The sequence below is a fragment of the Heterocephalus glaber genome, unplaced genomic scaffold (genome assembly GCF_053883595.1).
Source record: "Heterocephalus glaber isolate CG9 unplaced genomic scaffold, H.glaber_assembly_v1.0 deba00001442, whole genome shotgun sequence".
In the NCBI taxonomy this organism is placed as follows: domain Eukaryota; kingdom Metazoa; phylum Chordata; class Mammalia; order Rodentia; family Bathyergidae; genus Heterocephalus; species Heterocephalus glaber.
In genome coordinates this window covers 13,968,065-13,995,167 of record NW_028258296.1, presented here as the reverse complement: position 1 = coordinate 13,995,167, position 27,103 = coordinate 13,968,065, and the positions used below count along the sequence as shown (strand labels likewise).

Here is a 27,103-nt window from a genome sequence, read left to right as displayed (position 1 = left end):
CTCTAGATTTATTAATCATGTCTTGCACTAGGAGCACAATCTCTGCTGTTATCTGAGAAATTATTTCTGATTTCATTTTTTCCAGATTCCCTTTTGTTGCCAGTTCAGTGGGTCCAGGTGGTTGAGTATCAGAGTGTTCCATCTCATTTCCCTTCAGGGTTGCTGTAGGTGATCTGGAAGTCTGGTTTTGAGACTTATTTATGTGTTTTCTCATTTTGACTGCGGGGGGGGGGGGCAGATTGGCGCCTGCATGGATTACCTCTTCTGAGCTGGGAGAGGTGGGACAGGTGCCAGGAGCAGCAGGTGGGATGATGGCCAGGAAGCCCCTTCCTCTGGGCTGGGAGTGGCCTGACAGAAGGTGGCCCAAAAGCCCTTTCCTCTGGGCTGGGAGCAGTGGGAGGGATGGTGGCTGGGAAGCTCCTTCATCTGGACCAGGAGCAGTGGGACAGCAGCTCAGAAGATCCTACCTATGCGCCACCAGAGGCAGGATGGATCATAGCCCAGAAGCCCCTTCCTCTGGGCTAGGGTGGTGGGACAGAAGGACATCAGCTCTCTTAACTCCCAGTGCGTGTGCCCATCCTGCTCCTGCCCTCTGGTCTGTCCATTTGCTTTAGAAACATTCACTCACTCTCCACATCTCATGATGCCTTTGCCCTATCTGGGAAGATTCTCCTGACTCCCAAGACTTTGCATGCTTTTGTAGCCCTTGTGGATGTTTCTAAAGCATTCCTTGTCACTTTGTTACCCCTTTCCTTTCCCATACATTGATCTCCTCACTGTCTTGAGCCTCTTAAAGGAAAAGGCTACCCAAATTCATGTGCATTTGGCACATAATACACTGCAGAAATCTTCAAGCATGGGTTAAACGACTGAATATTATTGCCGTATGGGCAGTCAGTTCCCACCACTAGAAATACTTAAGGACTTCACAACTGTTTAGCAGAATAGACTGAAGCATTGGATACTGCCCTAAATGGGACCCTCCAAGCCTGAAGGAATGGATGAAACAAGCAAGAAAATAGCGAGTGGTTCTGTGCAAGAGAACAGGAGGGAGAGTCAAGATTTCAGGAAGAGATGAAAGAGGGGGCAAGGGAAGAGTGTCCACCTTGGGGTGATGATGCCAACAGGGACCAGTAATAGCAGCCACTCACCCCCATGGGTCTGAAGGCAAAAAGAAAGAAGAATCCTATGAAAGGGGAAGAGGAGAACCTGGATATGAGCTGGGACCTACGTAGAGGAACAAGACTCAGTCACTGCCAAAGTCAAGGACCGAAAAGCACAGAGGGAAGGAAAAACCTCCAGGTAAAGAGCCAGAGAGTCAGAGAGCTGGGGTGAAACAACTGTAGTTGTTACCTCCCTGACCCCAGAGCAGGGCAATGGGCACAGCAGGAACATCCCACAGAGGAGCACCAGTGCGGGCCTGGAGAAGTAAGCAGGGCATGGTGGAGCAGGCCAGGACTGGCATGCAAGTGGCATGAATTCCATTCATTGAGCCCTTGGGAGCCTCTGCAGAGCTGGGGACATGAGGTGACATGATCCAGGCTTTGCCTGAGGATGATTAATCACAGTGACCTCTGAAGAGGGCAAGGGAACAGGAAGCATGAAACCTAACCAGGAAATCAGGAGAGGGCCAAAGCAAGAGGGGCAGTGCTACACAACAGCAAGAGCTCATGCTCAAACAGCACTTAGAAGGCTCCTAGCTGTCCAGCAGATTGCAGCTGACATTCCCTTGAGTGACTCACAAAGGTGGGCGTGTGAACTGAGAACTGAGAAAACACGTTTGTCTTTGGGTCTCCCACCAGGGCCTACTTGTAGCTCTTTTCCTTGTGACTGAAATTACACTGAGCAATGCCAGAGGGAAGTAGCAGCCAAAACAGCAGGTCCATCTAGGGCAAAGGGCAGTCCCTGAGCTTCATACCTCAGGGGGCCGAAACATAGACCAAGATCCACAAGAAGGAAGTTCAGTTTGATTACCAGCAATCACTTGCCAAAGATTCTGATGTCCTGATGCTTCACTGGCTCCTCTCTCACACTGTGATCAAATCCATTAGCCCTACCTGGCCCCTTCAATCACTCTCCTCACTGAGTCTTATCTCAGGGGCTCGTTCTCAGCTACTCAATTCCAAAACCATCTGACAACCTTATGGGCAGCTAGAAGAGATGAGCAGAAGAAAATGGATCCAGCCATTCCCTGGGACCTGTGAGGACTGGTTCCAGACCCCGCTGCACCCACCCACCCCAGCTGGGACACAGAACCAGCTATGCAGGGCTGACTGCCTTCGCTCTGTGAGCTTCCACTTTTGGCAGGAGCAGAGCCAGGCCTCCATCTGCTACCAGTACCTCTTACCTCCACCATATATGCATCACCCCAGGAGGGCAGCCCTGCTTTGGGGGATGGAGCCACGATTACTACCTGATACCAGGAAATAGGATAGGAAACTGTCCCAGCTGTATTTCTTGTTTTCTGTTCAGAATAAGGCTCTTTTTTCATTAGTATGATTATATAAAATTTCCCAAAATAAAAAAGAGCAGCTGCTGCCTGAGTCCTGAGCTGTTTTCTGATCCACAAAGCAGGTAGGCCTCGTCTTATTGGGGTTTACATCTTTTCTCCAGAGCCTCGTTAGAAGCTGATCACTGCTCCAATGCTTGCTTACAAGATGATATCGCTGAGCACAGGGAGAGCCTTTAGAGATCTGCCTCTCAGCCAGCTCCGTCCCAGGCTTCTCAAAAGCAAAGAGCATCCGAGAAGGAAGAACACACTGCACACGTAGGTCTTCTCCTACTTGCGGCATTTCCACATATCACCGGCAGCATGAGTCCTCAAATCCCAATAAACGAGTTTCCATTTCAGACCAAAGGGTGGGATGTACAAAACAGTAACTTGACGGGTGCGGGCCCCACACACTCACACACACTCTCTGTAAATTCCGAAGCAATCTTCCCTCCAGGACGAGAAGCCACGCTAAAATTAGAGCTCTTACAACAAATAAGATACCCCTGCGAATCTTCCCCACTTCTTCCACACCCACCAAGATACTCATCCCCGCTCAAGGACAGGCAGAACCCAGCAGGTCAGCCCTGGGCTCCTGCTGAGACCCAGGGCTGCGGTAGAGACAGTCAGGCGTCCCTCAGCGGAAAATAGCAAGGCTGACTGAAGGCCAAAGTGGCAAGAAACCACTTGGAAACCACGTGTGCCCCTGACACAGTAAACGTCCTATGGTTTCAACAGTTCCTTCTGGCAATGAATCCAGCACACAATTATTTATCTTGCTACAAATTTGTTTTCACTTCTGACTTCTTTTCCAAAACCAAATCTGATGAGAGAAAGCAGTTTTCTTTAATCCGCCTGATTTTATGCCAAGATCTGTTTTCTATACTAAGGACTGTACAAATAAATGATATGCATCATTATCCCGATACGATTTACATCCCTCCACATAACTGCATTGTTTCTGTGTCTTTCAGATGGACCCACTAACCCTGGGCAGAAGGGAGGAGGGCCCCTGGGGGTGGAGGAAGTGTCCTAGAGGGGTTGGGGAACCAGACCTGGACGGAGGGAGGACCACTCGGCCAGACGGGGCCAGTGCACCGCTGTGACCACCATTCATGCGGTTGCTCTTTCATTATCTCTTGAACATTGCTTGCCTGATGGCTTGGTGCTCACGTTCCCAAGCCTCGAGAACCGGCTCCTGGTACTGTATCCTATTTTCTTTAGTGAAAGGGAAAGGAGTCCATGTTAGACAGCTTTCATAATAAAGAAATGTAGGTAAACAGCTTGTTTTTTCCCTCAGTGGAACCTGTGTTCTCCAAGGCAGAAGCAGAATAGAGGTGGTTCGTGGTGAACTGCTAATGTCATATTAAATCAGGTAAGTCGCTCTTTCCCAGATGGAATCTTGGAGGGTGTCCAAGAAAAGCAGGTTCCTGCTGAACCTGAACTCTGTAAGAAAAAGCAAAGACTTCACAGAGCTGAAGGTAAAGCACCTGAGAAAGAAGTTTGTCCAAAAGATACTTCAAAAGGCAAGAAGGAAGTTCATCTATGAAAAAGCCAGGTACTATCATATGAGTATGTACAGAATTGAGATTCGAATGGCTAGGATGGTAAGAAAAACTGGCAACTTCTATGTACCTACAGAATCCAAATTAGCATTTGCATCCAGGTCAGGGGCATCAATGGCGTGAGTCCAAAGGTCCGAAAGGTGTTGCAGCTTCTTTCCCTTCACCAAATCTTCAATGGCACCTTTGTTAAGCTCAACTGGGCTTCAATTAACATGCCGAGAATTGTAGGACCACATATTGCATGGGGGTAGCCAAACGTGAAGTCGGTCAATGAACTGATATACAACCATGGCTACGGCAAAATCAATCAGAAGTGAATCACCTTGACAGATAATTCATTGACTGCTCGATCTCTTGGTAAATATGGCATCATCTGCATGGAGGATCTGATTCATGAGATCTATACTGTTGGAAAATGCTCCAAGGAGGCAAATAACTTTCTGTGGCCCTTCAAATTATCTTCTCTGCAAGGTGGAATGAGGAAAAAGATCACCCATTTAGTGGAAGGTGGAGATGCTGGAAACAGGGAAGACCAGCTCAACAGGCTTATTAGAAGGATGAACTAAGGCATCTTCCATGGTGTTTTTATGATTCAGTCAGTTAATAAAAAATGTCTGCTCCAAAAAAGTAATATAAATCAGGTAAGTCAAGCAGAATGTGGGGCTTTTTTTTCCAATCAGAACCTACTGGAGCTAAGGAGAAGCAGACTCTCAGGGGTCTATATATTTTTGGTTTTTGACAAAACACTGTTTGGATTGTTTGTTTTGTTTTGTTTTTTCTTAGATTCTTTTATTGGTACATTTTAGGTATACAATATGTTTACATTTATCATTGGGTCCTTGTACCTGTACATGATGTATCTTGGTTCTTGTTTTTTCCCCATTACCTGTGCACCCTTCACCCCTCCACCCTTCCCTATTTACATACTTTGTTTCCATTTTTTTTTCTTTTCTCATAATTTTTCCTTTCCATTCTTTCCTTTTCCCTTCCCCTCCCACCACCCCTACGTCTTTGGACCTTTTCTTCCTATTTCAAATTATCAATTATTCATTTTAATCATTTTAACCTTTATTTACACTTCCAGTCTCTCACACTAGAGAAACTATTCCTTATTTACACACGTGGTTCCTATTTATTTCACTTAAGAGTACGGCCTCAATATGTATCCATTTAGCTATGAATGTCTCCAGTTTCTCATTCTTTATGGCTGAGTAGTACTCCATTTTATTTTTTAAAAAAAGAAAAAGAAAAAACCACATCTTCTTTATTCAGTTTCCAGTTGATGGGCACTTGGGCTGTTTCCAAGCTTTAGCTATTACAAACTGTGTTGCAATAAACATGGGTGCACATATATCTCTGTGGTACGATTCTTTTAATTATTTTGGGGAGATACCCAGCAGGAGAATACCTGGGTCAAATGGGACCTCTTAGTCCTAGTTCTTTGAGGTATCTCCATACTGATTCCCACAGTGGTTGCACCAGTCTGCACTCCCACCAACAATGGAGAAAGATTCCTTTCTCTCCACACCCCCGCCAGCATTTGTTATTGGATGATTTCTTGATAGCAGCCATTCTTTCTGGGGTGAGGTGGAATCTCAGTGTTGTTTTCATCTGCATCTCTCAATGACCAGTGATGTTGAACATTTTTTCATATGTTTATTTGCTGCTTTTACTTCTTTGTCTGAGAAATATGTTTATTTCAGATGCCCATTTTTGAATTGGGTCTTTGAATTTAGGGGGTCTGATTTTTTTCAGTTCTTTATATATTCCACATAGTAGGCCTTTGACTGAGGTACAGCTGCTAAAAATTTTTTCCCACATTGTAGGTTGTCTGTTAGCTCTGTTGGTGGTTTCTCTTGCAGTGCAGAAGCTTTTGAATAAGATGAGATCCCAGTTGTTGATTCTTTCTGCTCATTCCCGTGCTACTGAGGTTTTGTTTATAAAGTCCTTTCCTATGCGAACATCTTCAAGAGTTCTACCCAACTTATCTTCCAGCATGTTTAATGTTTCTGTTTTAATATTTAGATCTTTAATCCACTTCAATCTTAGTTTAGTGCATGGTGATAGATATGGATCTAGTTTTAATCTTTGGCAGGTTGAAATCCAGTTTTTCCAACACCATTTATTAAATAGGCTATCTTTCCTCCAATGAGGGTGGTTGGCTCCCTTGTCAAAGATGAGGTGGCTGAGTACGTCTGGAGTTGTTTCTGGGTCTTCTAATCTATTCCACTGATCCTCGGGTCTGTTTTTTTGCCAGTACCATGTTGTTTTTATCACAGTAGCTTTGCAGTATAGTTTCAAGTTGAGGATTGTGATACCCCCTGCCATGTCTCTGTTTAGAATTGCTTTTGCTATTTTCTAAGTCTCTTCTGGTTCCAGATGAATTTTTGGATTGTTTTCTCTAGTTCTGTGAAGTATATTGTTGGAATTTCAATCAGCATTGCATTAAATCTATATAGTTGTTTTGGAAGTATGGCCATTTTCACTATATTGGTTCTTCCTACCCAAGAGCAAGGAATGTCTTTCCATTTTCTTATATCCTCTTTGATCTCTTTTTTCAGAGTGCTGTAGTTTTCAGTGTAGAGGTCTTTTGCTTCCTTTGTTAGATTGATTCCTAGATGTTTCATTTTTTGGATGCTACTGCAAAAAGGAATTATTTCCCTAATTTCTCTCTCAGTGAGCCTGTTATTTGTGTATAAGAAGGCTATTGTTTTTTGAATGTTGACCTTGTATCCAGATACTCTACTGAATCTGTCAATTAAGTCTAGAATTCTTTGGTGGAGTTTTTTGGATCTTCTATGTAAAGTATTATATCGCAGCAAATAATGACAGGTTAACTTCTTCCTTTACTATGTTTATTCCTTTTATTTCTTTTTTTTTTTTTGATACTGGGGGGTCGAACTCAGGACCTTGTGCTTGCAAGGCAGGAGGCACCACCACTGAGCTAAATCCCTGGCCCTCCTTTTATTTCTTTCTCTTTTGTAATTGCTGTAGCTAATGTTTCCAGAACTATATTGAACAGGAGTGATGATAGTGGACATCTTTGTCTTGTTCCTGATCTTAACATGAAAGTTTTCAGTTTTTGACCATTTAGTATGATGTTGGCTGTTGGTTTTTCATAGATAGCCTTAATCACGTTGAGATAAAGACCTTCTATTCCAATTTTCTGTAAGGTTTTTATCGTGAATGGGTGTTGGATTTTGTCAAATGCCTTTCTTCATCTATTGAGATGATCAAGGTTTTTGTCCTTGACTCTGTTAATATAGTGTATTACATTTATTGATTTACAAATGTTGAACCATCCTTGCATCCCTGGGATAAACCCAACTTGGTCAGGGTGTATGATCTTCTTGATGACCCTCTGTATTCTGTTTGCCAGTATCTTGTTGAGGATTTTTGCATCTATGTTCATTAGGGAGATTGGCCTGTAGTTCTCTTTTTGGGTTTGGTCTTTCCCTGGTTTTGGAATCAAAGTAACACTTGCTTCCAGAAATGAATTTGGAAGCCTTGCTTCCCTTTCAATTTCCTTGATGAGTTTAAAGAGTAAAGGCAATAGTTCTTCTTTAAATGTCTTATAGAATTCAGCAGTGAAGCCATCAGGACCTGGGCTTTTCTTTGTTGGTAAATTTTTTATTATATTTTTAATTTCACTCATTGTAATTGGGGTGTTTCAAATTTCTATATCTTCTTCATTGAACTTTGGCAATTTGTATGTATCTGAGAATCTGTCCATTTCTTCTGTGTTTTCCATTTTATTAGAGTACAGTTTCTGAAAGTAGGTATTGATGATCCCCTGGATTTCTGCTGGGTCTGTTGTGACTTCACCTTTTTTGTTCTAAATTGCATGGTTTTGAGTCTTTTCTTTCCTTTTTTTTGATAAAGTTGGCTAAAGGTTTATCGATTTTATTTATTCTTTTGAAAAACCAACTCTTTGATTCATTGATTTTTTTGTATCGTCCTCTTAGTCTCCATCGCATTGATTTCTGCTCTGATCTTTATAATTTCCTCTCTTGTACGAGCTTTGGGCTTCCCCTGCTCTTCTTCTTCTAGGAGCTTGAGGTTCTGCATTAGGTTATTTATTTGAGGTCTCTCTGGTTTTCTAATACGGGCATTCACTGCTATGAATTTCCCATGTAGAACTGCTTTCATTGTGTCCCATAGATATCTGTATGTTGTACTGGCATTATCGTTTACTTGTATGGGTTGTTTTGTTTTTTATGAAATGCTTTTCTGACTCTGAATCAAAAGGCTCCATTTTATCAGACTATACTATGTAGTTCCACTTATGACAAAAGTGATCTCTGGATTTTGTCATTAGAATGAGTTGTTCAAGTGTACACTCATAAAAAGATGATGCCACTCAGAAGGAGTGAATTCTGAGATGTTCTGAATTAAGTTATAGGCCAGACGGGGGAGGGAGGAAAGGAATAAGAGACCACTTTAACATCATTAAGCTAATCAACACAGAAACAGAAGAAAAATTCCTTTCCTGTGGGCTGTAGGTTGCTCCTCAAGGCCTCACTACATTCTGCTTTTGAAATCAAGGAACCCAAAAAGTAGCACAAACTCCATGAAGTAACCTCCCTTCCCAGGACTTGGCCCACTCCACCTTGTCATACCCTCTTGTCTACAGCCAGTGTAGGTTCAGTGCAAACAATTTACATTTATTCTCCCCATAATTCTTCTATAAAACACCCCTGCTTACTGGCTCCAGCGTAGTCATCTTTCCCACTGCTACCTGGCCATGCTCCTGGTGGCTTAGAGAACTGGTCCCAGGGCCCCTCCTTCCCCCTTTGGCTAACATCCAAATGGCTTGATAAACTATTTTCCAAGATCTCTCAGTCACAAAAGCTTGACTCAACACCCTCAAACCATTAGAAGCGCAATTTTTTTATTCTTCATTCAAGTAAGCAAGTCTGAAATAACTCCTGTGGATGCCACTTGAGCAAGGAAAGTCCTTTGAGCTTTCTTTTCCCAGCAGAGGTTTCTAGTGATCCCCTCCTCTCACCACACTGCACTTGAGAAGCAACTGGCCATGGTCTCGGCTCCATGACCTGCACATCTGGAACAGGGAAAGTTCATTGGCACACTAGAGACGTCATAGAGCCCGGGAGTTATGCACACTGACCCTGAACCTGCCCACATTCAAGTTCCACGCCTGCCACTCACTAGGTCCTCTGTGACAAATGACTTAACCTTGAAGTCATAAATATGAAGGACTTAGATAAGGACTTAGCTCATAGTAAGCACTACATGACCCTGGCCTAAGAGGGCTTAAGCTATCAGCAAGAGAAATCGTAAAGAACCCAAGCCCTAGCTTCTTCCTAACATTGCAGCCAAAATCATCCTCTGCAAAACCCACCAGCTCCTGCTGAGGCAGCCCTGTCTTGCTCACTAAGCTGCCTCAATGACATGGATGCCCTTCACTGCGGCTCTTTCTAGCCTCTCACTATTGCCCCACCAGCCTTTGGTTGACCCCACTGCTGTCACGAATATAAAGGAGAATTCTCTTTCCACCACTGTTGTGTCTCTTTATGTCTGTGAAGTATGATCTTGACCTCTCCATTCTTTAATAAATCACCCGTAAAGGATAGCTTTACTCTCTTAGTTTGCTACAGGACAATCTTCTCAATAATTTAAGAAAATCTACCCCCATTGGCTAGGTCAGAAAGCACTTCAGTGGTAGCTCAAATAACCTGTTCAACAAGTCCCTTCCCCAAGTGTAAATTCATGGTCTACAGTAGTTAAGGCACCTTGATCTCTTCCTAGACATCAGTATCATTATACTTTATGTATGTCCACCACAACCCACATCAACACACACACATGTGTGCACGTGCACACACACACACACACATACACACATATTCTTGTACAACACCTTACTAAAGAATTTTAGCTCCCTATCCTGAGGGCTAATCAACAGTAGCTGAAGCAAGAGGGTAGAAAGTTCAAGACCAGCCTGGACAACATAGGTTTAGAGATGGTTTGTCCCCCAAGAATCTGTGTATTGGAAGCTGCGTTCCCCAGAGGGACAGTGTTGAAAGGTATCATGGAACCTTTGGGGTTCCTTTGAGTCTTTTTTTTAAATTAATTTTATTGGTACATTTTAGGAATACAGTATAATGACATTCATCATTGGAAATTTGTACCTTTATATAATCTCTCTTGGTTCTTATTTTTCCCCATTCCTCTGTCCTCCCTTCAACCCCTCCATCCCTCCTGATTTACAAAGACTTTGATTCCATTTTTTCATTTTCTCACATTAATTCCATCCCCTTCTTTCCTATTCCCTACCCCTCCCACTGCCCCTTCTCCTTTGCCCCTTTTCTTCCTATTTCACATTATCTACTATACCTTTTATTCCTTATTTACACTTTCAATTTCTCACACCAGAGAAACTATTCAGTATTTACACTTGTGTCCTGTTTATTTCACTTAAGGGTATGGTCCCAATGTGCATCCATTTAGCTACAAATGTCTCTAATTTCTCATTTTTTATGGCTGACTAGTATTCTATTTTATTTTTTTCTTAAACCACATTTTCTTTATCCAGTCTCCAGTTGATGGGCATTGGGCTGTTTCCAAGCTTTAGCTATTACAAACTGTGTTGTTATGAACATGGGTACATATATATCGCTGTGGTATGATTCTTTTAATTCTTTGGGCAAGATACCCAGCAGGGGATAGCTAGGCCTATGGGACCTCCAGTCCTAGTTCTTTGAGGTGTCCATGGAACCTTTAGCAGGTAGGACCCAATGAGAGGTGCTTAGGTCTTGGGGCTCCCTGCCCTCAGAAGGGCTCGAGGTAGCTTCCCACAAGTCCCTGAGTGAGTTCGCATGAGAGCAAGTTGTTAAGCCCCCTCAATCACTGTCCCTCCCACACTCTCCTGCCGTGATGTCAGGCCACCTGCTGGGAGGCTCTCGCCAGGGGCTGAACTGTGAAGACTATGGGGACCTTTGACTTTTAAAACTTCAAAAACTGTGAGATAAATAAATCCTTTTTCTTTATCAAGTTATCCTGCCTCGGTTATTTCATTATATTAAGTGCCTTAGTCACTTTCTTGTTGAGACACAATACCCAACACCCACAGCCTAAAGGAGGAGAGGTTTATTTGGTTCACAGTTTGCAGTGGTTTCAAGGCAGGACAGCGAAGCAGAGGGGCATGGTGGGGGAGAGCTGCTCACAGATCCATGGACAGGAAGCAGAGAGAAGTGAAGGGAGGAGCAGGGGAAGGAGATAAACCCTTCCAGACCATCCCACCAGTGACCCGTCCTCCCACTAGCCCCGCCTCCTGACAGCAACTCAGGGGTAAGCTGAGCAGGAAGCAGTAAATTGCATACTCCAATCCACTTCCAAAACACCCACCCGATGAGCACATGAGGCCCTTGGGGAACATTAAAATATAAACCCCAACAGAAATAAAAATAGACAAATATTTCTTAAATCTAAGTACCATCAACCTCAAAATGACCTGAGTAAACTTACAAAGAATTTGGATTGCCTACGTCAGAATCTCTAGGAGTAAAGATCAAAATTCTGAATTTTTATAAGCTCTCTTTTCTATGCATTCTGAACTTTGACAACTTTTGTTCTACATTGTTTTGAAATCTACATTGCTTCAGGGCCAAGGATTTAGCTCAATGGTGCCGCTGCCTGCCTCAAAAGCGCAAGGTCCCGTGTTCAATCTAGGTATCAAAAAAAAAAAATTAGGTTAAAATATGCTTTAAAAAAAATTTTTTTAAAGAAATCTACATTGTTTCAAATAAGCATTAATTGTACTAACAAGCATTCTGTGTATATCTGACCAATTAAATTGTTTTTGGGTTTGTTTTTCGTTTTTTTGGTACCAGGGATCAAACTCAGGACCTTCCACTTTCAAGGCAGGTGGCAGAACCACTGAACTAATCCCCAGCCCTGACCAATTAAATTGTTGGCACCTATTCCAATGACCTTTAATATAAAACTATATTTACCATCCTCTAGTATCTAAAATTTGTACTTGTCATCGCTACAGATATACGATATCACTGAAGGATGTGTACAAGTCAGGATGACCTCTGGCCTCAGAAACCAATGAAAACAATGCACTTTGCCTCCTTCAAGGTCAAGGAATTGGTACAAATATATAATTGAATCCCTTAAGAGGAAATCTAAATAGGTTACAGGTGCATCCTATGGTTGGTGTACATGCATTACAGATAGCAAGACCAGGATCCAAATCCCAGCACCAAGATGGATTGCCTGTGTGAACTTCAGTTTTCTTAACTAGTCTGTGCCTTTCTCACCTGAAAGATTTAGATACTAATCCTGATCTCACAGTCTTGTTGTTGATTAAGGAGAACATGTAAGGCAACCAGTACAGTACATAGTAAGCATGTGTTAAAAAGTTATTTTTTCCAGATAAGAATCATTCCTGATGGATTCTGAATAAACCAAACAGCTCTCATCTAAATAAAATCTTCAAGGTCATTAGTGAGTCACTGGCCAGATGCCACTTTGCCTTCTTTCCAGATACCCGAATCCCTTGAGAATGTGATGGGCAAAGCACCACCAGACAAGACAACATAATTCAAGTAAGCAGATATTCTACCACAGAACTTCAGGCCTAGGAAAAATGCAAGGAAAAGGTGGCAAAGAGTGGAATATGGAATGGGACCTTCAAAGGTAGGACAGAGTCATTCAACAGATGTTCATATGTCATGTGTGCCAGGCACAGATTGGTGCAAGAAGTAGAGCTTGGAACAAAAGCTGTAGAGCTCATGCTCCACTGCGGGAAGCAATCACTGCTCAACCCTTTAGAGTGAGAGAAAGCAGAGGAATGAGCTAGCCCTGGGGGCACACAGCAAGTGCAAGAGGGGACAAAGGACTTCAGTTTATGCCTCATGGGCTGGTTTTGATTTTGAGCATGAAGAACTCCTGGGAGAAATGAGAGCAGAGCTGCTGCACATCTCTAAGGGCAGATACTCACAGTGGGGAGGGTACTGAGGGGTCTGCACTCTGGCAGCCAAGCAAGGCCACAGAGGAAGGCTGCAGCATGAGCCCCACTGGCAGCTGTTTGCCAAGGGAAAGCCAGTTGCACATGAGGCCAGCAGAGCCTGCACCTGTCCTCCTGCATTCCTAAATTTTGAAAATTTAGGAGCTGATTGAAAAACAGTGACAATTTACAAAAAGTCAGAGTGACCAAAAATCCAACCTGTAATTAAGAAAGCATTCGCTTTACCAGGAAAAACAAATTGCTACCAAGGTAGAGTTGGAACCAGTCTGGGAACAAACAGTGCCTATTTTCATATTGTTTTGCAGCATCAGAGTGTTTTAAAAGCCAATGGTGAGCAGCTGGAGAGAAGTAGAGAGAGTAGAGCAGACAGACACACAGATGAACAAAACCAGGACGGGGCCCTCATGACCTTGAGCCAGACGTGGTCCATTCTCAACTCCACTCAGGTCCTCCCAGGTCCCTGCTCCCTGCAGCCATTAGGTCATTGCATGGGATGGACTGTTCGTCTCCCAGTCTTCATCTGACTACACCTACACATTCTTCACATCAGCTTAAACATCACTTGCTCAAAGAGGTTTTCCTTATGGTGATCTAGAGTAGGACCCCTTGCTGTTTTCTCACAACTCCCTATATTTCTGCTCTCACAGTCTCAACTCTGTCATCATTATCAATTTGCATATATCAGTTATCCTACTAAATACTAAACCTCATGAGGCCAGAGGTCCTTGCATGTATTCATGAGACATCTGATAAATTAAGCAGTTGATTGAAGGAAGCAAATTTATTTTGTAACCCTAAATTCTAAACTGTAAGAAGAACATTAGGTAACATCTCTAAGGAGAGAAAGTTCTTGTGTGTGGTGGCTCAGCACTTAAGCTTTATGATCACCTAAGTAGTTGTCAACTCTAATGACAACGTGCCAGCCTTGGCTTCCCTCAAGGCAGCCATGATTCCAGGAGTCACTTCCTTCTTCCTTCTTCACCCCAGAAGAGAAGCTCTTCAGCCAGCTCCAATAAGACAAGAAGCCTCTTTCCCAAGAACATCCAGGTTGCCAGCAAAGAATTTCCTCCCCCCTCAGTGACTAAGCTGGGCCAAATGCCATCTTGGAAATAACTGCCACACTCAGGGAATGGGAAACACTAGTTGGTTTAAACCAATCAGGATCTACCTCTGGAACCGGATATGTTATTCATTCTACCCAGCTGCATAGCTGAACCAAATATAACATAATGTTAAAAACAAAAATCCAAGGCTGCTGAAGAAACTAAGAAATATATCCCCAAAAGCAATGGACAAATACCTGTTACACAAGTAGACTTTTCCCAAGTCACACTTAAGTTTTTCCACTTCTCTGGAAACCTATGTCATGGCTGTTGTAAAGAACCCCCAATTTTTAGGGTTAATACTGCAGTGTTAGAACCTTGTCCAGTTTTCTCATGTTACAGCAATGAAGGCACAGAAAAGTGAGGTCATTTGCCCCAGGATACCCATCTAGTTAGTGCCATTGAAAAGAACATTACTCAGGTGTTTTTATTTCAGATCTAATCCTTCTGGTATGTTATTACTACACAATCAGGGTGAGAATCAGACCATATGATTTGTCATTTCTGTTATTCAATAAACATAGAGTTTATTGACAGGGAGAGTATTTTGCTAGGTTGGTGAAGAAGGACGTAGGTAGGAAAGGAGCTAAAAAATTGGAAAAGAGAGAAGTGTATTATATTTTTAATTTTTTAATTCACAGAACTTTCTAATAGTGGATTTATATTAACCCTGAAAGCATAGGCTTTCCTCAGATGTGAGAAAATGTGATCAAGGACTTTGATAATAAGAATCCAAATAGTAACAAGAATTAGGCTTATAAGTCCTGGTTCCAGGACTGAGCATCACTTAAGACAAGACATTGGTTCTGTTCTCAACAACCTGTGTGCTTGAGACCTGTTAGAGAGTGCTCATTAGAATGGTTTTGATTTGAGGAGCCACTCTTCAGGATATATAGAGAAAGGGCTCACTCTGATTATCTTTTTTAAATCACAGAGCATGGCATTGTCAGGTTTCATCCATGTTGTCACATATGGCAGGATTTCCTTTTTATGAATCTGAATAATATTCCATTATAGGTATATACCACATTTTCTTTAGCCACTCTCTGTGAAAGGATATCTAGGTTGGGTTGCTCCCACCTCTTAGCTATCGTGAGTAGTGCTGCAATGAACATGAGAGTGCCAGTATTTCTTAGAAATCTTGATTTCAATTGTTCTGGATAAATGCCCAGAAGTGAAGTTGCTGGATCATATGGTACTTCTATTTCAGGATGAATTCTGGGTGTGGGGATGCATGTCTGCAATCCCAGCACTTGAGAGGCTGAGGTAGGAGGATTGTTGTTAGTTCAAAGCCATCCTGGGCTACATAGTGAGTTCAAGGCCAGCCTAAACTATATAGGGAAATCTTGCCTCAAAAATCAAAACAAATGAACAAACAAACAAAAACAAATACTGCATGATTCCACTTATGTGAGTAACTAAAAAAGTCAAACTCACAGAAGCAGAGAATAGAATGGTGGTTGCCAAGGGGTGAGGTGTAGGATGAAGAAATGGAGTCACAACTCAACAGATGTGAAGTTTCAACTATGCATGATCATTGTGTCTATAGTTAACAATATTGTATTGCATACTTAAAAATATGTTAAAAGGGTAGGTCGCATGTTAAGTGTTCTTTCTACAAAAATATCAGAATAGATTTTAAATATCACAGAGTAACCTGGGCTATGAAGCCTATGAACCTGGCCTGGTCATAAAACTGTATTTCATTTTCAGGGCAGATCAAAGCCAGCTGTGGATGTAGGAAGAATGGTCATTGGACAATCCAAAGTATCCTTCCCAGAGGCCTGGCAAATCTGTCCATTGAATTATTACAGCCACTATGGAAAATAGTCTAATGGTTCTTCAGAAGACTAAAAATAGACCTACATGTGATCCAGCTATACCATCCACGGGTATATATAGAAAAGAAATGAAGTCAGCATACAAATGAGATTACCAAGATAGGGAATTGGCTTAGATTCCCATCAACAGATGAATAGACAAAAAAAGTTATAGATGATAGATATTAGGATATAGATATATCAGACATATAGATATATATCAGGGTATTATTCTGCCATAAAAATAATGAAATCCTGCATTTTGCAGGAAAATGGGTGGCATAAGAAGACATCATGTTAAGGAAAATAAGCCAAACACAAACAGCTAAATATTGCATGTTCCTCTCATATGTAGAAACTAAAACAATACAAATAAAAAAGATGATGTGAAAGTAGAAGAGGGGCTATTAGGGTCTGGAGAGGTTCAGGGTTCAGGAGAGAAGGAAGAAGGGTAAGAGAAGAAAAGTGGATATGATCAAAGCTCAATTATGTGCATGTATGGAAATGTCCCAGTGAAACACATTAATTTGTACAGTTAATATGAGTTAAAAATTATAATAATTTTTTAAAGAATTTAAAACAAGGGCCAAGGATTTAGCTCAGTGGTTCCACTGCCTTCCTCACAAGCGGGAGGTCCTGAGTTTGATCCCCCGTACAAAAAAAATAATTTAAAACAAAACGTCACACCTATTTCAGGTAAGGTAGAGTCTATTAAAAAAGAAAAAAACAGCTCACTATGCAGAGTGCTTATCTTAAGACATTACCTCACCAGCAGTGAGCTTACTTGAACTTTTGTTTCCTTCCAGATTCCTACCAGCCTCTCTCCTCCTCCAGGTCTCTAAGCTCTGGCCCAAATTCTCTTTCTAAGAGAATAAGTCAAGTTGTATAATTCCACTGCTCAGAGAAAAACGTAATGGCCATAGGATAAACTCTGCTTTGTTAACATGATCCACGATCCGGAAACTCACATCCCCTGATTCGTTCGTGCTCTCCCCGACTAGACCTCTGAGACTACCTCCCGAGTTGTACTCATTTCATAATTGCTACTCTTCACTGAAAGCCGTTCCTGCCTTAGCTGTAGAGAAAAGCTTGACCAAGCATACTGGTCTTTATTGAGCCATCCTGGTTCCTGCCTCTCTCCAACTCCAAAACTGTAAATGCAGCCCTAGATCAAACAACTCTGAGGACCAAGTGGGAGCTGAGTTCAGAGCCTCTAAGGTTAACTCAGGCCTAGATTCTTGAGCTCAACTTCAAATCACCCTGGCCACTATTCATACAGTCTTGTATTCATTAATTCATTTAGTATTTGGAAACCATTTTTCCTCAGGTCCTATATTCAGTGCAAAAGAAATACGGCTGAAGAATGTATGCTCCCAGCACTCAGAAAGCCATCTAGCCTCAGAAAGTCTAGATGGAAAGAATGTAAGTACACAGACAACAAATATTACATATATCTGTTACAAATATCCCAACATATCTGACACAGTGTCCAGTGTCTCCCTGCCCCATTTCTTCTCTCTGGGATTCTTTCTGCCTTGATTCCTTCTCCAAAAAACTCAACTCTCTTTCCATCCTGAAACCACCCAAACCCACTCCCAAAACAAAAGACATATTTCCAAATTTCCTTCCAGTGTAACCAGGCTTTCTGCAAACCACTCTTCATGAAATGAGGAAAAGCAACTTCACAGAATCTCTTGCTTCAGGACTCTAACCTGGCTCTGAACTCTGGCTTCAAATATGAATTCTCCAGGGCTCTTTAACTTTGCGGTACATAAGGTTCCCCTGGGGATCCTATTTTAAATAGTTACCCTCAGGATCCATCCCCAGATAGTCTACCTGTATTTATTTCAAGCCTCCTAGGTGATTTTGAAGCAGGTCATCCACAAGCTTTGAAAAACATTGTCCTAAAATCATTGCACTTAATCTTAGGGTCCTCTACTGTCTATATTTCACCCCACTACTATTAGCAGCATCACCACGCTCTTAGATCCTAAAACCTTCACTGCTGGTCAAATTCCCCAAATCTCCTGCCAAAGGAGGTATAAATCAGACAGCTGAAGGCCTACCATGTGCATGGCCGTCTGACTCAGCTTTTGAAAATTAACATCCTCAAGGTTTCTATCACTGGGATTTGCCTATTTTGGGGACATCCTGATACCTTCTTTTGACCATCTGCCAGTTACTTTCTAGGAATCTGACCTATGTTCATCATCATGAGGCTGCCACGTTTTGCCCACACTTAAGATCATGTCATCCTCTCACTTCCCTAGTCAAGTTTGGTTGCAGGCTCCAGTCCTCCCCAGCTAGTTCACCTAAGTGTAAATTATTGACTATACCAAGTCCTCAAAAATTGCAACCCATGGTCACATTTTCTTTATCTTAAATCCCATGGTACCCATTGTTTACACTGCTCATTAATGCTTGTCATGCCTGGCCCTGATACTTATTTCCTATCTCCCCATAAATTAATATGACTGAGTATTTGTAGATTAAGTAATCCTAAAATAATCCTTAATTGGGGGGAACAAAATATAAGAAATTTATAATAATAGTAAATGTCCAGAAGAACTGGTATTGCCAGAACAGTTAGCCAAGAGAAACTAAAGTCTGCACAAAGTTCCCAGAAAGAAGAGCGAGACTTTATCCATCACGTTCCCCATTTACTGAGGGCCAATTGTGTGCCAGCCACAAGTCACATGGTATTATATGCCTTTCCTTTCATCCTCTCAGCTATCCTGTGAAGAAACTGAAGCTCAAGGAACTCTTGTATTTCCCAAATTTACACAACCAGAAAATGAAAACGGTAGCCAGGCATGGTAGCACATTTCTGTAATATCAGCTACTGGGGAGGCTGAGGCAGGAGGATCACAAATTCAATCCTAGCCTAGACAACTTAGTGAGACCCTGTTTCAAAATAAAAAATAAAAAAGGCTGAAAGGCTGGGGGATTAGATCAGTGTGAAGACCCTGGTTTAATCAGTGGGAAGGAAAGAAGAAAGAAAGGAAGGTAGAAGGAAGGAAGGAAGGAAGGAAGGAAGGAAGGAAGGAAGGAAGAAGGGAAGGGAAAAAGAGAAACATGAAAATGCTGAGATAACACAGATTGATTCCAAAGTTCCATGATCTTTCTACAGCATTACAAATCGAGGCAAGAAACTGTCTCTACCTCCTCATCTTTGCCAGGGCTTCTTATCACTTGAGGCTATAATAGCACTTGGAAATTTACAACAGATTTTAAAACATATAAGTTGAAAGAGTTTTTCTGGAATAATCAGGGAATAACATGCAATTGGGTACACAAAGCAAGAAGGGAAACTTTTCTCCCACGCAGCAGAAAACTATTCAACTCTGTGATGCTGAACATAGCACAGAATGAACTCTGGACCTTTGAATGTTTTCTCTCCGACTTCCACTAACTAGGGAAACAGACTGTGGAGCAGACTGCTGCGTGGTGGTTCATCCAAACAAGACTTCATGGCTCAGCTTCCATGGTTTCTGTGTCCACCCAAAAGATCCCCTGGCCTCTTTCCTCCTTTCAAAGGCTGCTCCTAGCATGAATACTGCTGCCACGCTAGCCAGAACACTGCCATAGCTTCCAGGCCTTTCGTGGCAGCCAAGAATGAATTAATTGACGCCAGTGGGACCTGTGAGTTGGGAGTGAGGGCAGTGCAGAGACTGGGAGCAGATGCAGTGAGCCACACGGCTCACTCTGCCCAGGAGCCACAAGACTGGGGCTGGGTCTATAGGATCTTGGATCTTGTTCATCTTTCTGTGCTTTAGTCCTCATCTGTCAATGAGAATAATCCCTGCTCTAATTCCACAGGCCTTGGCAAGACTCAAATGAGGGATTTGCATGGGGAAGTTCCATAAAAGCTCAAAGTTAAAGGCCTCCCTCGACTTCTCTAGCAATCTGTGCTTCCACAAAAGCACTTACCCTACTTTATAGTTATTACTTCTTTGTTTTTCTTTCTCTTTCAGATTAAAGTACCCTAAGGACAAAAACTGTGTCTGTTCTGCTCACCACTGTCTTCTAATATCTACCACAGAGCTGGGCACTGGGTCGGTGCTCAGTAAGTCCTTGCCCAGTCATGAATGAATGAATGGATTCTTATGCAATGTTCATTTCTTTGTGAAAATCTTGTGCCATCTTAAAACAAATCTCATGTCATCATCACTGTCTTAGTTTATCTCAGTCATTGGCAATTTTGTTTCACTGTATAACTAAAAATCATCCATCAGGCATAGCTCTAATTCTCAAGAAATATATACTCCAAAGGAAATAAAAACATGTACAAACAACAAATTTATTTAACAATGCACACAATGAAGGCCATTTCTAACAGATTCCTCTTAATATTCTTTTTTTTTTTTTCAGAGAATTAGCCTCTGGGTTAACTCCCAACATCCTGAAACCCTAAGTTTCTATATTTTCAGCCCATGGAGTTGTTAATATGACCAAATGGACTGGCTTAAATACAAATTCAGTCATGCAGAAATCTCAAGCTTTTCTACACACTGATCAGAGCTCAGATCCAAAGCATTAAGAGAATGGCAGCCACACTGCTTCCCTTAGTTAAGGACCAAGCTGGCTAACGGCAGGTGGAGAGGAATGGTGCAGTCAGTGGCTGATGAAAGGGCTCCGTTACGTGTGCAGCATGGGGAGGCGATCTGGAGATTAGAATAGTTATTGGGGAGGTCGTTAATATCACAAAAATGCCAAATCTGTGGATTCTTAAAATCTGTATTTTCTTACTTTAAATATACAATACTCCTCACTGAAACTGAACCTGAAAAATGTAAAATACTGGTATGTTGTTCACCAGGTGGCTTACTGCCCAAGAGTGGTTCACAAGTCAGGCAAAACAGTCACATCCATACTGCTGGTGAAAACAAGGACAGAAACCGATAAGCAAAATAGTGCTACAGCTGTCTGTGCCCCTTCCAAAATTGGCCAGTGAATTTCTCTGATGTGAATTGTTAACCAGTTTGTAATCAGACACTGACTTAACCAACTGCCTTATCAATCACAGGACTTATTAGCAAAAGCAGACTCAAACATAAAGGTTTTTGGCTTTGCTTGGTTTGTGATAGTTGGTCTATGTTTGTTAACAGACAATCTGTAATGTCTGGATATTTATATTACATATCAAGCAATGTTTAGAGTGTGAAGTCAGTTACACATTGACATTTTCTTACTATATCAGTGAAATACATATTGTCATGTCAGTTCTTGCCAGGAATGTCCCAACAAAATGGAAATTTTTTTCAGTATTTCAAGAAGTATTGATACGCCCAGCCTGATTTTTAAAAAAAAAAAGAAAGAAAGAAATCTCAAGCTTTTCTTGTGGAGAAGTCATTATTTTCTCAAAATAGTCAAGAGTCTGTTTGGGAAAGTGTGGAAGAGAACACAGAGGTGTGCAGAGGATGCTGCTACAGATCCCAGTGAAATATTTCATGGAAATAAAAGACCCAGACTCAAAACTACAGGTAGGCTTTATCATTGACAAAGATCTGTACACGATGGAATTGGGAAGCAAAGCAAACAGCAGGGGTTTAATGCCAATATCTATAGTACCTTAAAATTACATGTGTTCTCGTATCTGCTTTTATGTGGAACATATATGCAGACCTAACAACTTGATCTTGCCACCAGCAGTTCCTCTGGAGAGGAATTTTTCTTGGTGGTGCTGCAGCTAGAGAAGGTGAGGACAAGGACATCCTGTGACACAGGAAGGCTTGGGGGAAGTTCCAGTGAGGAAGAATTCAGAGAAGTCTTTATGGCCATGGAGAAGGTGAGCAGGGGAAGATAAAGTGACAACAACAAGCCAAAAAGTCTAAGAGAAAAGTCTTCTCTTCCTAGCAACTGATCCGTGTATGAAACTTGAAATAGCCCAGTCTGAGTAGACAGTACAGTTCCTTAATCATTTCTAATACTTCCCTTAAAGACAAGAAGCAAATATATAATGAATAAAGTTTTCACTGTACTCATTATCCAACAAATCATTGCTATGGCAATGGAGATAGCTCCATGGAGAGATCTGGTACATACTGTAAGCTGCCTTATCATTGTCTTTCCCTTCTTTCTTCTTCCTCAAACAAAGATGCCACCATTTTGAAGTTAAGGACTACCCTCTTGGGATGAGTGAACAGTGACCTAGAAGGAATAGAGCCTGCACCCCCAAGAACTTTTAGAGGAAGAGTCTCTACTCCCGAAGTGGACCTTCTGAGACACACTTCTGTTCAATGAAACCACTGCAGTTTGGAGATTTTATGTTACTGCTGAACCTCAGGATCATTGATACAGAGAAAGCTCAATATTCAAGAGAAGTAAGAAGAATTTCCCAGCTTTAAGCAGTAAAATCATAAACTTGACACGATGTGAGTAGTATACACATAACTATAAATCTGCACAAAGGAGATTATGAGTTTCCCAAGAGAAATCAAACAAAATGTTATCTTGAAAATGGGAAGAATGAAAGGGAGATAAATCACTTCTGTTAGAAGCAAATGAGGGAAGGGATCATGGTTCAGTTGACGTTGCAATGGGCCCTGGAAGAAGAATAGAATTTTGATGGATGAAAACGGGAAGAGGGGCAAACCAGGCTGAGGTAACAGCATCACAAAAGCGTGGACTCAGAAACCATGAACTGTGCTCAGATTCAGTTTAACCAAGGGAGAGGGTGCAGATAGCAGTCTTTACTGATCACCCAATTGATCTGTTTCCTTATCCTGCTGCATCTTCTTTGATGGTCTTTGTCATTTACCTGACCTTTGTCACTTTCTGACAGTATAACAAACCGGCTGTATCTTGTCTATTTTCTAGCATAACTAAAACAGGAGCTCATAAATTTTTTGTTTCAGGACCCACCTACATTCTCAGAAATTAAGAACCTCAAAAAGCTTTTTCATGAATACTTACTGTACTAGAAATTTAAGTTGAGAAGTGTTTAAATTTTAAAACAATAAAAATAAGCATATTATATGTTAATGTATATAACATATTAGTCAAGGTCAGAACTAATAGCTTTAGGGACAGAGCAGAACCAGAGAGAGACAGGGAAGCTGGTGGCCTAATTCTGTCTGAGTCAAAAGGCCTGAGAGCCCAACATGAAGGTGCACACTTGAAGTTCCAACTCCTTCAGAGGCTGAGGCAGAAGGATCACTTGAGCCCAGGAGTTCAGGACCAACCTGGGCAATGTAGTGAAAACTCTTCTGGAAGATAATTAATGAATTGATTTTTTTAATTTTTTTAAGGCCAGAGAACCAGGAGAGCTGATATTTTAAGTCCTGGAATCCCTGAGCTCAAACACTTGAAGTTCTCATACTCGAGTGCAGGAGAAAACATATATTCTAGCTCCGGAAGAGAGGACTGACTTTTCCCCACCCTTTCATTCCCTCTGTGTCCTTCATGGACTGGGTGGTGCTTGCCCACATTGGAGAGGGCATCTTCCTTACTTAGCCCTGTGATTTCAATTCCAGTCTGCTATGGAACACAGCACAGACATACCCAGGAACGAGGCTTTACCCGCTCTCTGGTACCCCTTTACCAGGCCAATTGGCACCTAAAATTAACCATCAGATATCTTTTCATGGAAAAAAAAAAAAAGTACTTTTCAAACAAAATAACTAGAGGAGTGGCAATGCTTTACATTTTTGTGGTTCTCCTTAATGTCTGGAGTGTCAGAAGACAGACACTGAAGCTGACGACCATCCTCACAAGGTTGGTTTCTTGCCTGGCCTTCTACATTTAATCTGATTGTGATAGGACATGTCAGGCAGCCTCTGGAAATTTCCATTGTATATATATTAGAACAATAAAATAGCTGGGTGTGGTGGTGCAAGCCTGTAATTCCGGGACTCAGGGGACTGAAGCAGGAAGATTACCTTGAGTTCAAGGCCAGCCTAGATTACAGAATGAGCTCAAAGCGAGCCTGGAATAACAGTGAGACAGGGGCTCAATAAAACATGAAACAATAAAATAAGAGTGAAGTGACATCTAGGGATTATTATGAAAATAATTTTGACTTGACAGACACCCTGACTGGGTCTCAAAGACCTCGAGGCTCCCTGACCACGCTCTGGGGACCACTGAACTAGAATGCAAGCTCAGGGGGCACAGGGGCTGTGCTCTTAGTTCACTGTCACCTTCCCACATCTAGACAAGTGCCTGAGATGGAGCAGGCATCCACTGAGTGCTTCTTAGTGAATTATGAGCCTGAGGCTCTATTGTAAAAGAAACTGAACACCAGCCAAGAAGTGTAGAGTTAACTTAGTGGACACTAGGCAACTGCTAGACATGTTTGAGCAGTCTGATTCATCTGACCACACCATGGAAGATGGGCTGGAGCAAAGAACAACCTGGAGACAGAGGTTTCCTGTGGCCATTTGGATGTAGTCCAAGTGAATAAGGGTCTGAAGTAAGATAGAGACTGAACAATGGAAATAGAATAAAACTGAGAAACACTAGATACAGTGTATTAGCCATCAACCAGAAATGCCTGAAATTCTCCAGACCTGCCATTAACCATTTGCATGATTTTTTTTTTGCAGTACCAGGGATTAAACTCATGACCTTGCACTTGCAAGGCAATCACAGCAACACTGAGCTAAATCCCCAGCCCAACCATTTGTATGATCTTCTGCAAGTCAGTCGGCTCCTTAGTCAATAACCCTCTCCTTGTCGGTAAAATACAATATTATATTAAATACATATTGTTACTTTCTTTTTTATTACTCCTAAAGTAATTTGCAAGTAATAAAGTTAAATCGCTAGAATATTAATTTGAATGTCACAAAATTGTAATTCTTCATTGCTAATTATTCCTAATGCTAAGCCTGATGCAAAAAATTACTGATGCTAGTGCTAGTCATTAACTGGGCTCTTCAGAAGTAACATCAGAGAATCATATTAAGCTTTAAGGTTTAATTGAAGTGTTTTATTGAGAAAAAATTATTATCACTTATTTAGAAGGCCTTTTAGCTTAATTAAATCTCAAGGGACTCCTGTGACATAATTATTTTCCACATCTGCCAATCAGGAGATAGCAAGAAATAGACTCAGGAGAACATCACAAAGTGTAGAGGAAGCAGCCCTCACAGACAGCTCCAAGACCGGCACCAGGGTCAGTCAGTGGGTGGCCCGTGAGGTGGTAGAAACATAAGCCACTGGAAAACAACTGGAACAGGATAGCCGATGACAAATGAAAGAGAAGAAGGAAAGCTAGAATGAGAAGGAAGGCACTTCCCAATCTGAGCACTGCTTCTGGCACAGGTCATTCTGGGAGTTGCACAAAAACATTCAGGGGGATAAGCCAGGGCAGGTGCTGGGCCCTGCCCCCAGTTTCATTGACAGCAAACTGTCCCTGCCAGGACACAGCCTGGAGTCTGAGTCAGTCACAGGAAAGCACTTCCCTGTTCACAGCTCTGTCCCCAGGGCAGATCCAGAGACAGAGTGATTCTCAGGGGACAGAGTCTGAGCTACAAGCAGCAAGCAATGACCAGACTATCTTGGCTCTGACTCCCACTTCCCTGGCACTAGGCACAAAGAAAAACAAGTACCAAAGAAAACTTCAGAGGTCTGTGGCACTAGGACTCGTGGGTGCTGAGAGAAACAGCCTCCTCCCTGACCCAGGTGCCACTGAAATCAAGGGGATCTGGGGAAGCCAGGTGAGTGACCAGGGAGTTTGGGGTGGAGAGAGGACAGGTGAACCATCCAGCAAGGTTGTGGCTGGCTGGGAGCACCAGAAATTAGACCCACTGAAGGGACAGAGCAAATGTCCCGCCACTGACCCTGAGATTGCAAGAGGCCACTGAACACAGTGGGCCAGAGACAGGCTGCAAACATCTGCACAGGACACTTGTCCCAATCAACACAACAGGACAGTTGCTTTCTCTCTCTCTCTCTCTCTCTCTCTCTCTCTCTCTCTCTCTCTCTCTCTGTACATGTAATGGGTTTTGTATGCCAAGAGCTTATCTCTTAGTACATGTATATATGGGTATAGCTGTATTCATTTCTGCTTTCACTCTGTAACACCCTACCTTGTTTTGCTGTGTATTCCCACACCAATGGTCCCTCCTTAGAAATACCTAAATTTGTTTGACTCTTTGATTGGTAACTGGATACTATCTCCCTTTCTCCTCTCTCACCTCCTAGATATAGTCCCTTCCTTTCTCTACTCTCTTTACTTCCTTCCACATATCTATTTCTACTCTCCTCCCCTTTCCTTTTTTCCTTCTTTATTCTATTATTTAATTTTGTATTTTTTACTTTTCTTTTTTATTCCTGCTATATCTTCCTCTCCTGTACCTGTATACTATTTGAAACACTGTGAATATCATCAAGGCTTAATTTGCTCTAGCCTACTATGCCATATTACTCTCTATGTCATACTCTGGGCTAGTGAAATAGTAGAACCTTTTCCATCAAGTGCTTCAGGATCAGATCATCTATGGTTAGCTTCTCAAGTATTTATATTACTAGTAGATGCTCACTCCTCTCAAAGCAGTATTAAGGGCTGGGCTGAACCTAGTGCCCACAGCAGACTGAGTAGAAATTTTTGCAAGGAAACATACCAACATTCTAGGACACAGAGAGAAAGTCACTAACAAAAAAGAACCCCACATGTCAGTGGGGTTCTATCCAAATGTTCTACAAACCTCAATACAGAAGCACTACTAAAATGAAAATACAAGATTTAAAAATGCCTCCCAAAATACAAAACTCCCCAAAACCTGATTCCACAGATACTGCAGTGAATGGAATTCGAGACAAAGAATTTAAAATACTGATAGTTAAAAATGACCAATGAAATCAAAGAAGATATAAATAAACAGCTTACTGAATTAAGGGAGATAATGCAGGATATGAAACACTAGTAAAAATACAAAGTTCTGAAAAAGAACCAAGCAGAAATCCTCTACGTGGAAACTTCAATAAGTCAAATTTGAAGACTCAATTAAAAGTCTAAGCAGTAGACTAGAATAGTCAGAAGAAAGAATATCAGGAGTTGAAGACAGTGTAGAAGTGCTAGAACATTCAGACAGGATGAAAGAAAAAAGAACAAGAAGTACAGAGAGACTATGCAACTGTTTTTTGGACAAATCCAAAAAACATAACTTAGGGCTTATTGG

The 27,103-nt window shown here is 41.8% G+C and overlaps 1 protein-coding gene and 1 pseudogene across 1 annotated transcript in view; one reads left to right on the top strand and one right to left on the bottom strand.

Moving 5' to 3' along the window:
* The window catches only part of Gipc2 (GIPC PDZ domain containing family member 2), a 438,776-nt gene that overhangs the window by 261,804 nt on the left and 149,869 nt on the right, over window positions 1-27,103 (bottom strand). The window lies entirely within an intron of this gene.
* LOC101713413 (large ribosomal subunit protein uL30 pseudogene) lies at window positions 2,813-4,622 on the top strand (annotated as a pseudogene).